This window comes from Megascapheus bottae, chromosome 5 (assembly GCF_031878675.1).
Source record: "Megascapheus bottae isolate mThoBot1 chromosome 5, mThoBot2.hap1, whole genome shotgun sequence".
In the NCBI taxonomy this organism is placed as follows: Eukaryota; Metazoa; Chordata; class Mammalia; order Rodentia; family Geomyidae; genus Megascapheus; species Megascapheus bottae.
This window is the reverse complement of record NC_143513.1, coordinates 20,100,455-20,113,192: the sequence shown is the minus strand read 5'-3', so window position 1 is coordinate 20,113,192 and position 12,738 is coordinate 20,100,455. Positions and strand designations below refer to the sequence as shown.

The following is a 12,738-nucleotide window of genomic DNA, read 5'->3' as shown; positions in this document are numbered from 1 at the left end:
TAGAAATGGAGGCAGGAGGATTGTGATCAGGACAATTAATACAAAACTCTGAAAAACATACTAAAAAATAAAAACAGATTAGGGCATGACTCAAGTGATAAAGCAAGCACTTTTGCACAAGACGCCTAGTTTAATCCCAGTACCATACATACACAAAAATAGATTTAATTACACAGGCAAAGAAAAACTGAGAGGAGGGAGGAGAAAAGACAGAGAGGAAAAGAAAAGAGATGGGTAAGAAAGAGGAGAAAGCAGGGGAAAGAGGTGCTGATAGCTCATGCCTGTAATCCTAGCTACTTAGGAAACTGAGATCTGAAGATCACAGTTCAATTCCAGCCCAGGAGGGAAAGTCCATGAGATTCTTATCTCCAGCAAACTACTCAGAAAAGGCACTGTGGCTCAAGTGGTAGGGCTTTGAGCCAAATAAACTAAAGAACACTGCCTCGGCCCTGAACTCAAGCCCAAGAACCAGCAAAAACAAACCAACAAACAAGAAATATTGTTTGTTTCAAGGTAGGATCTCCAACATGATCAGCAAACATATTAACACATTTCCAGAAAAAAAGAATTCATTGGAGACCACATAAGGCCCAAGCTTTACGATGTGCTGTTTCATTTAAAGCATGAAATAATTTGGTTTATTCATTATTTGTTCCTCCCTCATTCACAGTATTAAAGCAACTATTCTTTGCCAGGAAATTGTGATGTAAAAGGTAAAATTAGACAGGATCCTTATTCCTACAAATGATAGTCTTAATAGAAGGGGAATAATTAATAAGTAACAGAGAAACTAACTTAGTCCAGCTATGACACTTGGCTCTAACGAAAATGTAAACAGGGTAATGAGTCTGGAAAATTCTACAGGAGATATGAAATTAAGAAAAGGAAACCATTGCTTTGAGGAAGTACAAAGCTGGGTCTCAATTTCCTTCCAACCAAACCCTTTAAACATTGTTTTCTGATCACTAAGCAGTAAATTCCATATTTGTATTCTCACTGCATATCTCCCAATCCTTAGGTCTAGAAAAATCATTCAAAGTGAACAGAAGGAAACCCACAAGCAAAGAAAAACCCTGACTTTCTAAGAGAATGGCAGGGACAATGTCTTGTAAGATATAGGAATAGTAATGATCTGATGTGATGATGTTTATGCTTATGTTTATGTTATTCTTGTTGATGTTTTCTAATATGAAGGGGGAAGTGACAAGAAGAGCTACAGAACAGTAGCAGTCTCCTAGCACACTAACTTAAAATCATTACGAAGCACATTAAATACAATTTTTCAAATTCTACATATTTCTTAAGGACACAAAAGTAAAATACCAATAAATTGTTGTATTTATTACAGGCCTTTATTTACAGGACTTTGGAAGAAAAGTACTATTCAAAGCTCTATTATGCCTCTTGCCAAACAGCACACTATGTAAAAGAACAGAAGTGTTGGAACCAGGAGTTTGGCCTAGTAGAAGACCTAGGTTCTATTCCTGGGTACCACATATATAGAAAAAAACTGGAAGTGGTGCTGTGGCTCAAGTGGTAGAGCTATAGCTCTACCAAGGATAGTGCTCAGGCCCTGAGTTCAAGCACCAGGACTGGCAAAAACAAAGAATAGACATGTTAAGCAAATTTTCAGTGGTTTCTGGCTAGGCACTAATATATTAGCTCATTATTAACAGACAAAAGAAAAAAATAAAATCTGTAAACTGCAACATCTTCATTGTAAAGGAAAGAAAAGTACACAAAAGGATTAATAACTATTCAATATGAAGAAAACAACAAAAAAATTGGTATCCAAAGTCAACTGAAGACCCCAATGTTTTTCCAAAAACATGATGTCAACATAACAGTTTACAACTAGAACCTTTAAAACTATCAGAATAGACTGTACACCTTACAGGTTTTGTTTCACAATGTTTTTCTGTTTACTTATTTATTTCTGTAAACACAGATACACACAAGAACATAGTCATACATCTATGAAGTTTTCATATAAAAAGACTTCTTGCTATGATATGCAATTAAGTTTTTGTTTTTTTATTTGTTTTTGTCAGTCCTGAGAACTGAACTCAGTCAGGGCTAAGCACTGACCTTGGGCTTTCCTCAAGGGTAGTGCTCTACCACTTGAGCGACAACATCATTTCCAGCTTGCCTATGTACGTGGTACCAAGGAATCAAACCCAGGGCTTTGTGCATGCTAGGCGAGTACTCTACCTAACTTAAAAAAAAAAACAAGTTTTTTGAACAATGCAATTCACAATGTCATGAAGTACTTCCCCATATTTTTGTGTAAACATTGCAATAGCAAGATTTTAAAAAAATCATTAGCTAAAAACTAATCCTACCTTAAAAATTCTCATTCAAATCCCATTTTTTGCATTTATTCTGTGCTCTGCTCTTTGGGCTGTTGTGACCTATAGCTAAAAGTAGTAACAATCATGGCCAACTAGCAAGCATAGCAAGTCACACTCAGGTAAAGGTGCTATGAGAATCAAGCTTGAGTCTGTGAAGAAATTTACAGAGGCATATGTTTGATACATATTCACCAGGACTCAAAGCTGAGGATAACTCTCTTTTTAAAAAGACTCAGAAATAAGCTATCCACACTTAACCCTGGAATGTATTTTCAGGGGAAAAGGTCCATTCCTAAAATACCTTCTCTACACAATACTGCCTGAGGCTAATACCTGGGGAAAAGGTTTAACCCAAACACAGCCACCCACTCAATAATTAGATATAAGATTTTAAGATGCACTGCCTTGGGCCTTGTGATTGCAATTACTGTGTTCGATCCTCAGTGAAAACAACTACAAATAAAGATTAAAAATAAAATGTTCTGCCTTGAGAAAAATTCCTGCTTATAGAAATATGAGTCTCGAGATATCAAATCTTTTTAATATAGCATATTTAGCACAGGTAGAAAACAGAAGATAACCGCACTGAAAATTATAAATTTACAAAGCTTAAAAAGAAAAAGGTAAAGGAAGGATAGGATAAAAAAAAAACTGTTTTAGCAATGGGAAAATTATTCAGTCTAAAGTGTGTTATGCAGTATTAGGCTTCAGTGAGAGACTGACCTGCCACAGCTTCATTTCCACATACTTCTGTCTCACCCATTTCCCCTACTGCAAGGGTCAAAAGTCTTAGGGAAGATGGGCAAAGCTGAAGGAGAATTCACAAACTGAAACAAGGAAGATAGGTCACGGACTGACAAATAAAACTTATGAAGAAGCAGAAGCAATAGGTACAGGTGCTAGGAGCAAAAGACAAGATCTGAAGAATAAACAAGGAGAGTTTGCAAAGAAAACATGCAACTCCTTAGAGAGAAAGATGAACTGGCTGGTATCCCTTTCCTCAGGGTGGACTGAGAAACTATGTGAGCTGAAGTGGGGGAAAAAAAGCCCTTTGACACAATTAAATTAGGTAAAGGGTTTTCCTCCACATTAAAACAGAATTTTAAAACCCCTTAGCATTGAAAGTCTGAGCTAAGAGTCTTTGGAATCAGACCCATTTGCTATTTTAGAGATAAGGAAAGACAGGGCCTCAGTTTAACCCAATGTTATACAGATTATGACAAGAACCAACTTGTACTTTTATCCAGTCACCATTCCATCCTACACTTTACTCAATAACACCAATCTAGACACATTTCCCTCAAAATGAGTACTTTTGTCATATTTTAAAATGAATCAGAAATGTGTGTGGTATATGCCTCCTTCCACAGTTTGATTAAGTTTTTAACTTATTCTGGTTCTCATCACTCATCAAATTTCTTTTTCCTTATGTTTTTAAGTCAGATTGTCTGGTAAAAGACAAATAATTACACTTGGACATGATTAACTAAACAGCACTCTAGTCACACAGTGAGAACAAAGGATATTCTTAGGAGAGGATCACAAGGGCTCAATAGCTATGTGCATATAATCATATAAAATGATTCTTATCAACTTGAGAAAGCTCAAGGACAGTGCCTAGGCCCTGAGTTCAAGCCCCAGGACTGGTGGGGGAAAAAAAGATACTTATCAAAATGAATGTCCAGAACATCAAGCAAGCACTGGAAACAAGAGGTTTTTCAGGGCTGGCAGTTTGGCCTCGTGGTTAAAGTGCTTGCCTAGTGTGCATGAAGACCTGGGTTCAATTCCTTGATACCACATACTTAGAAACAGCCAGAAGTGGTGCTGAGGCTCAAGTGGTAGAGTTCTAGCCTTGAGAAAAATCCAAGGATAATGCTCAGGCCCTGAGCTTCAGCCCAAGACTGGCAAAAAAAAAAAAAGAGGTTTTTCATACTGATTATGGCGTGTTGTTGTTTTTTCTTTCCTTTTTTCTCTGGTTTATTGCCTTGTCGATTATGATTTCTGTATCTTTTATCTTGTATATGTTTGTCTGATTTGGGGAGGACAGAAAAAGCATAGAAAAGGTGGGACCAAGCGGTGAACCAATTAACCAACCAGACAACTAGACACTATGTTGAAAATGAACTATACAACTTGGGGGGAGGGAGACATGGGAAGGGAAAATCTGGAATAGAATGAAGTAGGGGGGTGACACTGTTCAAAAGAAATGTATTCATTACCTGACTTATGTAACTGTAAACCTTCTATAAATCACCTTTATAAAAAAAAAAAGTTTTTAAAGTCCTCTGTCACTAAAAGCACAGACAATTCAGGCCTACAGATTTTTTTCACTACAATAGATTCTTAAGGAAAAAAAAAAGTAAGCATTTACAGGCCAAGAGTATGGTCTAGTGGTACAGTGCTTGTCTACATGCACAAAATCCTGGGTTCTATTTCTTGGTACCACATACATAGAAAAAGTCATAAGTGGTGCTGTGGCTCAAGAGATAGAGCAATAGCCTTGAGCACAAACTGGGTCAGGACAGTGCCCAGATCCTGAGTTCAAGACCCAGGACTGGCAAAAAAAAAAAAAAAAAAGGTTACTAAGAATATTTGGATTTCACACATACTGCACAAGAGTATCTGAACTCGGGGCCGGGAGTTTGGCCTAGTGGTTAAAGTGCTTGCCTAGCATGCATGAAGACCCAGGTTTGATTCCTCGGTACCACATATATAGAAAAAAGCCAGAAGTGGTGCTGAGGCTCAAGTGGTAGAGCTCTAGCTTTGAGAAAGTCCAAGGACAGTGCTCAGGCCCTGAGCTCAAGCCCAGGACTGGCAAAAAAAAAAAAAAAAAAAAAAAAAAAAAGAGTATCTGAACTCAAACTAGTACACAGCAAACATTTAAAGTAAAAACTTTAATTTCAATGAACAACTACAAAGAATTCCTTAAAGCTAACCCCATCACCAATTTTAATAGACTTGAAAAAACAGCAAAAGAACAATTGAAATTTCAATGGAACGGGATAAATGTTTCATATCATTCCTTATCACATATTTATTGCGTATGCTTCTGCACCGCATCTTTACACAAAAAGTATAACTTGGAAACGTAATTCTCAAAGGCATTAAACATTATGAACCAGTGAGAAAGTGGAGAGGAAAAAGAAGTTAGCTTAGCGAAAAGATTGGACTGCAGAAAACATAGATGCTTACTGAAGACACTAGGTTCCTCCAAGGATCCCTACAGAACGTGGCTGGGAGGTGGGGGAGAGGTAGCAGGATTAGTCTTTTGCACAGTATCTCCGGGGCTGATCCCCAGAAAAGCAGAGTCATCAATTTCCTTAGAACATTCTCAGCCATCTTAAAACGGCGGAAATTAAGAAGATGGCCTATTTTAAAAGGAATTCCTTGCTTAGGTTTAAGGTGAACAAGATAAAGATATTGAAGATATTGCTCATGATTGAACAAGAGAAAAGCATAAAATTAAAAGTCTAGAGGCCACTTGGGAATCGCGTGCCAAGGATCTTTCCATCAAAGGGAGAACTAATGGAGCAATGGGTATATTATTTGTAAGTCTAACAACTTAGAGATCCGTGACATCGCTATCTGCTGGCGGCGACTACTCCAGCGGCGAGCCGGAGACTAAGCCAGATCGCTACGACAGGCAGCGAGGCAATCGGAATGCCATCCCGGTTGTCTGAGCCACTGTCACCCGCCACGGTCACCAATCCATACCGCAGTGAAGTTCACCCTTACCGGTCACCCAGGATACGAGTTTCGAGGAGAGAGCTGGAAATGGTCATCTGACTTCCTCCTTCCCCCAAAGTGGCACAGAACTGAGCTGTCAAGAGCAGAAAACCCAGTGAGCCGGTGGCCGCGGGGCTGCCCGCGGCCCCGCGCAGCCCGGACCGAGCCCGCCCGGAGCCCCAGCCGCGCTCGCCCGCCGCCCCGGGCCCGCCGGCCGCGACAGTCCCTCCGCGCCGGGCAGGGTCGCGGCTCGAAGGAAGGCACAAAGAGTCTCCCGGCCGCGGCGGCACGGTGCGTCCCCGGCGGGCGGCGCAGGGGGCGCGGGGGACCCGGGGGGCGCGGGGTGGGGGGCGGGATCGGGCCGGGCGCTCCACGAAGCGCCCCCGCCCGCCGCGGGCCTTCAGCCTCTCCTTGCCTGAGGGCCCGAGCCGCAGGGAGCTGCCAAAGCCGCTTAGCGGGAGTCAGCTTTGTCTCCGAGTCGCGAGGGAGAGAGGCCGGGGGTGGGGATCCAGGACCAGGCGGACCTCGGCGAGTGGAGATTTTACTCTGCGGTCCCTCGCACTCCGCTTCCGCTCCGCCTCCCGGCAGCCCCGCCCCCGCCCCGGAGCCCTGGCGCGCGGCATTTTGGGGGATGTAGTTTCGTCTCTTCCGGGGGCGGAGAGGGAGGGGCGGGTCACTGGGGTCCTGATGTGCTACCTAGCACAGCTAGAGAGTGCCTGCAAAGAGGGGCTGGCCAGTGGCCCCAACTCGTTGCAGGTGCTGAAAGGTGTCCTGCTCTCCATCTTCCACCAGCCTACTGACCCTCCAGCTGCTGTGAACTCCCCAATCAATGTGGAAGGGTACCCCTTACTGCCACTGAAGGTCCTCAACCAGTGCAGTGAAGAAAATAAAAGGATTAAACCCAGACAGACAAATACAACACACTCTTACCTATTTAGAACTAACCGGCAGAAAGCTGCAAGTAGAGGTGTGACTCAAGTGGTAGAGCACCACCCGTGTTCAAAAATCTAAACAAGAGAGACCTTGAGTTCAAGCTCCAGTGTGAGCACGAAAAATAAGCAGAAAGAAAAACGAAAAAAGAAAACTTGAAGGCAAAAGCTCTTACTTTAATGCCCTTGTGTGACCATTATGGTATAATGTCTACATCTGGTAATAAAATAGTTTTGTTTGAAGGACTAAAGATTAATTGAAAGAAACAACAGTATTCTTTCCATGGATGATATAATTATATGCATGGCAAATATAAAAGAAGGTAGATGGATTGTTAAGTAAGAGTTTAACAAAATCGAGAGAGAGAGAGAGGGAGAGGGAGAAAAAAAGTCTCGCAGACTTTTTTGCCCATACTGACTTCACATCACGATTCTCAGCCCCCAGCCTTCTGGGTAGCTGGGATTACAGTTGTGTACCACCAGTGCCCAGCTAAAATAACAGATTTTTAAAAAAAAAACATTCAGGGGGGGCTGGGAGTTTGGCCTAGTGGTAGCGTGCTTGCCTAGCATGCATGAGGACCTGGGTTCGATTCCTTGGTACCACATACATAGAAAAAAGCCAGAAGTGGTGCTGAGGCTCAAGTGGTAGAGCTCTAGCCTTGAGAAAGTCCAAGGACATTGTTCAGGCCCTGAGCTCAAGCCCAGAACTGGCAAAAAAAAAAAAATTCAGGGGCTTGGTATGTAGCTCAGTAGTTCAGTTATATTGCCTGGCATGCATGTGGTCTTGGGTTGGATTCTCCAGCATCAAAAATCTAAATAAGTAAATAACCTTAAAAAAAATCAACTTTTGCCAGCAGTAGTATCTCAAACTTCTAGTTACTTAAAAAGGGAGATGATAAAAGATGATGAAGGACCACTGGAGGCCAACCAGGGCCAAAAGAAAAGCAAAAAATTAAAAAAAAAATGCTTCCATCCCAACAACTCCTCAGGGAAGCACAAATAAGACTTCAGGGAAATGGTGCTGTGGCTCCAGTGGTAGAGTGTCAACCTTGAGAAAACCAAAGGACAGTGCCCAAGCCAGGAGTTCAAGCCCCAGGGCTGGAAAAAAAAAGAATGTATATCCTATAAAATTAAGGAGAGTGAGGGGAAGAATGGATAGGGGAGGAATGGGTGAAAATGTTGAAAGGGATGACAATAATCAAGATGCATTATATTAATAAACTGCTTTGTAGAACTACTTAAAGATAACAAATAGAAATGTGATATACAATATTACATATAATATAGCATATGCAATACATTATATTTAATAATGTGTTATATATTATATATAATGTATTATTATTTCAGAATGAAGAGGAATGAAATGAAACTATGTATTTACAGGAAAATAGATGGAATTGGTTCTTATCAGGTTCAGTGAAATAAGCCGAGCTCTAAAAACCAAATAGCTCATGTTTTCACTCATTCAAAGTCAAGGCCTAAAATCCTAGAATAATTATGAATGGTAATAATAATAATGAGACATGACAGCAAAAGAGGATGAGCTGGGGAGAATCAGTGTGAGTTGATAAGGGAAAGGAGAGGGTATTAGATGGTAAATAGGATGGTAAATAGGTAAACATGTTGCATATGTGTGTGCATGTGTGTATGTGTGTATATGTATGTGTGAAGACAGCAAAATGAAAACCACTAAATACTGTTTGAAAATGAGATGGAGGAAGAGGAACTAAGGGAGTACAATAGGGTAGCAAACCCTTGTTCACAATAAGCTGTATATACCTGTGAAAAATCACAGCAAAATCCATCTTTCAATTTTTTAATTCCTCTTTATTATTAATGTACACTAATAGAAAATGACTTTACATGAATTCTTCCACTTCCATTCTAACTTGAATCTTAGTAAACAAAGAGTACATTTGTTTGGGAGGTTCAAAAAATTAAATAGTAATAATAATTGTTATTAATTTTAAGGAATTTTTAACTTAGAAACCATTTTCTTAGAAGTAGTGAGATGTATTGTTAAACTCCTCCTACTCATCTGTCAAAGACAGACCTAAAATCAAAAGAATGCAATTAGCTGCTCAAGCAGATTTAATCATAGTTGATACGATCCCTTTCTGGAATCAGAGAAAAGCCACAGTCAACTAGAACCAAGCTCTGGATAGGAGCGTACCTACTCCTCAGCAACAGAATAGAGAGGAAGATACTCTATGCCTGGAAGGCAGGGCTAGGAGGATCTTGAAAAAAAAAATAGCCATTCCTTGGGCCGGGAGTTTGGCCTAGTGGTGAAAGTGCTTGCCTAGCATGCATGAAGACCTGGGTTCGATTCCTCGGTACCACATACATAGAAAAAAGCCAGAAGTGGTGCTGAGGCTCAAGTGGTAGAGCTCTAGCCTTGAGAAAGTCCAAGGACAGTGCTCAGGCCCTGAGCTCAAGCCCAGGACTGGCAAAAAAAAAAAAATAGCCATTCCTAAGTTGAATCAACTCTGAAGAAAAGGACTAACAGCTGAACTCAGAAAAGGAAATAGAATTGGAGTTCCTCATTCCATTATTTCTGAGGCAGAGCACAATGTTCAGGCCTGAGCTACCTCTCAGACTTGCTGAATCCATGAAAAGAACTTTGACCTATCTGGGGGAAATGGTGGCCCTTTCCTAAACCAATGAAATAGAAAGAAGAATGGTAGGTGAAAGGCCAGTCAGAAATGAAGCAACTGTACTTCAGGAGATCACTGTTGGGAAGGCCAAAATCTGAAACCCCTTCCATTGGGCTGTCATAATACTAGCCCTTTGGGGACAGTCTTTATTTTTCCACATGATCCAAAATATCTGTCTGGAACTGGTTAACTAAAGTTAACTAAAACAGAAAACTAAAGTTGGATCCTTCTTTGTCACCCTGCACTAGAATTAACTCCAAATGGATCAAAGACCTGGAGGTAAAAGCCGACACACTGAAAACTTTACAAGAAGGAATAGGAGATACACTAGGCTTCCTTGGCACAGGTCGAAACTTTCTTAATAAGAACCAAGAATCACAACAAATCAGAGAAAGGCTGAATAAGTGGGACTGCATTAAACTGCAGAGTTTTTGTATGGCAAAGGGCATAACTAGTAAATTAATTAGGAAGCCTACAGAGTGGGAGAAGATCTTCACCAACCATACAACGGACAAAGGCCTCATATCTAAAATATATCAACATCTCCAAAAATTGAATCACTCCAAAACTAATCTCCAAAGTAACAACCATCCCATTAAAAGATGGGCCAAAGACTTAAAGAGAATCTTCTCTGAAGGAGAAACAAAAATGGCCTATAGACACATGAAGAAATGCTCAACATCTCTGGTCATAAAAGAAATGCAAATCAAAACAACTCTAAGATTCCACCTCACTCCAGTTAGAATGGCCAGGATCAAGAAAACTAATAACAACAGATGCTGGAGGGGATGTGGCCAGGAGGGATCACTACTATACTGTTGGTGGGAGTGCAAACTAGTTCAACTACTATGGAAAGCAGTATGGCAGTTCCTCAAAAGACTAAACATAGAGCTCCCCTATGACCCAGCAATTCCACTACTTGGCATTTACCCAATCATCCAGAAACAAGGACATACTAAATCCACAAGCACAACAATGTTCATTGCAGCACTATTTACCATAGCAAAGATATGGAACCAACCTATATGTCCCTCAGTTGATGAATGGATCCATAAGATGTGGTATTTGTACACAATGGAATTCTGTGCTACTGTCAGAAAGAATGACATTGCCCCATTTGTTAGGAAATGGAAAGACTTAGAAAAAAATCATATTAAATGAAATAAGCCAGACTCAAAGGAACTTGGGCTCAATGGTTTCCCTCATTTGTCATAATCAGTAGAAACCTTGGTCTCTCCTAGCAGAGATTTGCAATAGAGCAAAACCTTGATACATAAGGCCATATAGTAGGACGCTAAATGAAAGGATCTCTAGGATATAGAAACATAAGCCATATAATGAATGATTGTTGTCCTTAAGGTACTATGTTATCTCTCATCTCTTTTGCTGTCCCTTGGTTATCTCATATTGTTACAGTATCTCACTTTGTTACCTGATATTTTGGATATATTTATATTTGGTTATTTGAAATTGGATAGGGAAGGGGGGAAAACAAGATGAGGGGTGGGGGTGGGGGGAGGGAAATGGGGACCAAGAAAGGGTATCAATGTATGTGAATTAATGCACCTTCTATCTGGCAAATATCATGTAACCCTTCTACTAATTACAATAAAAATATATTAAAAAATGTCTGTCTGGAAGAGTCTGAATGCTTGAAGACAAAGGGTCCTTTAGCAGAATGGATAGATTCAGAATTAAAACTGTAGTCCCTGTCGGATCCATCTTTCCCACCCACGCCCTGTCAGCCATCTCTCTTAGATTCCAAAAAGTGAGAGGGAGGGAAAGAAAAAAATCCTAGCAGGCACTAACTCCACTGTTTCCACATGTGGTGCATAATGACAAATAGGGTGAACACTCTCAGTTTTCTTACAAACAACTTCTATTCAAATACTGCATCAACAAGTATTTCTGGAACACCAACTGCCCAGGTTCTGCCCTAGATAACACAGAATACATGGCAAGCACTAAACAGCCCACATTTTGGTAATTTTTTTTCTTTTAACAAGGAGCTTAGGAAAACAAGTCCAACAAAGTAATGTAATTAAAGACCATCACAATATGTAACTACACAATATAGTAATGATAAGTACTACACAAATTCAAGGTTATGCAATGTTGCTAATGAAAGACCAAGTGCATGGTGGACAGGTAAATTTCAATCCTAAGAAGGGCTTTAAGTTTAGAGCCTATTATTTTCTGAATATAATTGCTGGAAATTCATAATCAAAATATCCTATACAGCTCACAGAAACTGTAGCCTCTATAGAAAAGGCATAGTGTCTGACATTTGTGCATTTAAAAAAAAAATGTTTGCAGGTCCTGGGCTTGAACTCAGGGCCTGGTCACTGTCCTTGGGCTTTCTCAAGGCTAGCATTCTACCAGTTGAGACACAACACCGCTTCCAGGTTTTTCTGTGTATGTGGTACTGAGAAATGTATACCAGGGCTTCATGCATGCTAGGCAAGCACTCTACTGCGAGCCTACACTATGAGCCCCTGTATTTTAAATTTTTTATTGTCTTATCTAATTTTTATAACACCTTGAAAAATTAACAGGAAAATTATCTCAGTTTTCTTGTTTTGATTTGACTTCTTCCTGTTCCTAAGGCTTGAATTCCAGGCCTGAGTGCTGTCCTCAAGCTCAATTTTTACTGAAAGCTTTACAATTTTAGCCATAACTGTATTTCCAGGGGGTTTTTTGCGGGGGGGGGGAAGGGAGTTTATTGGATATGAGAGTCTCACAGACTTTTTCCTGCCCTGGGTGGCTTTGAACAGTGATCCTCAGATCTCAGATTCCTGAGGAGCTAGGATTACAAGTGTGAACTACCCAGATCCAGCTATCTCAGCTTCTTTTTGTTAGTTTTTTGTTTTGTTTTGTTTTTGTGCTGGAACTTGAACTCAGGGCCAGGGCTTTCACTCTTAGATTTTTAACTCAGTGCTGGTACTCTAACACTTGAGCCACACCTCTACTTCCAACTTTTTCTTGGTTGGAAATTAGTCCTTCAGACTTTTCCTGTTCTGGCCCTCAACCTTGATCCTCGAACCTCAGCCCGCTGAGTAGCCAGGGTTACAGGCA

At 40.5% G+C, this 12,738-nt stretch overlaps 1 protein-coding gene across 6 annotated transcripts in view; it reads right to left on the bottom strand.

Annotated features, from left to right (window-relative positions):
- Ccdc126 (coiled-coil domain containing 126) overlaps positions 1–12,738 on the bottom strand; it is a 51,299-nt gene that overhangs the window by 14,102 nt on the left and 24,459 nt on the right. For 4 of the 6 annotated variants that reach the window (XM_090332765.1, XM_090332766.1, XM_090332764.1 and 1 more), the window contains exon 4: positions 6,087–6,171. The gene's annotated coding sequence lies outside the window, so the exon portion shown is untranslated. Of the gene's footprint in view, positions 1–6,086; positions 6,172–6,492; positions 6,653–7,007; positions 7,087–12,738 lie in introns of those variants that run through there. The other 2 variants (XM_090332769.1, XM_090332768.1) reach the window with 2 other exon arrangements.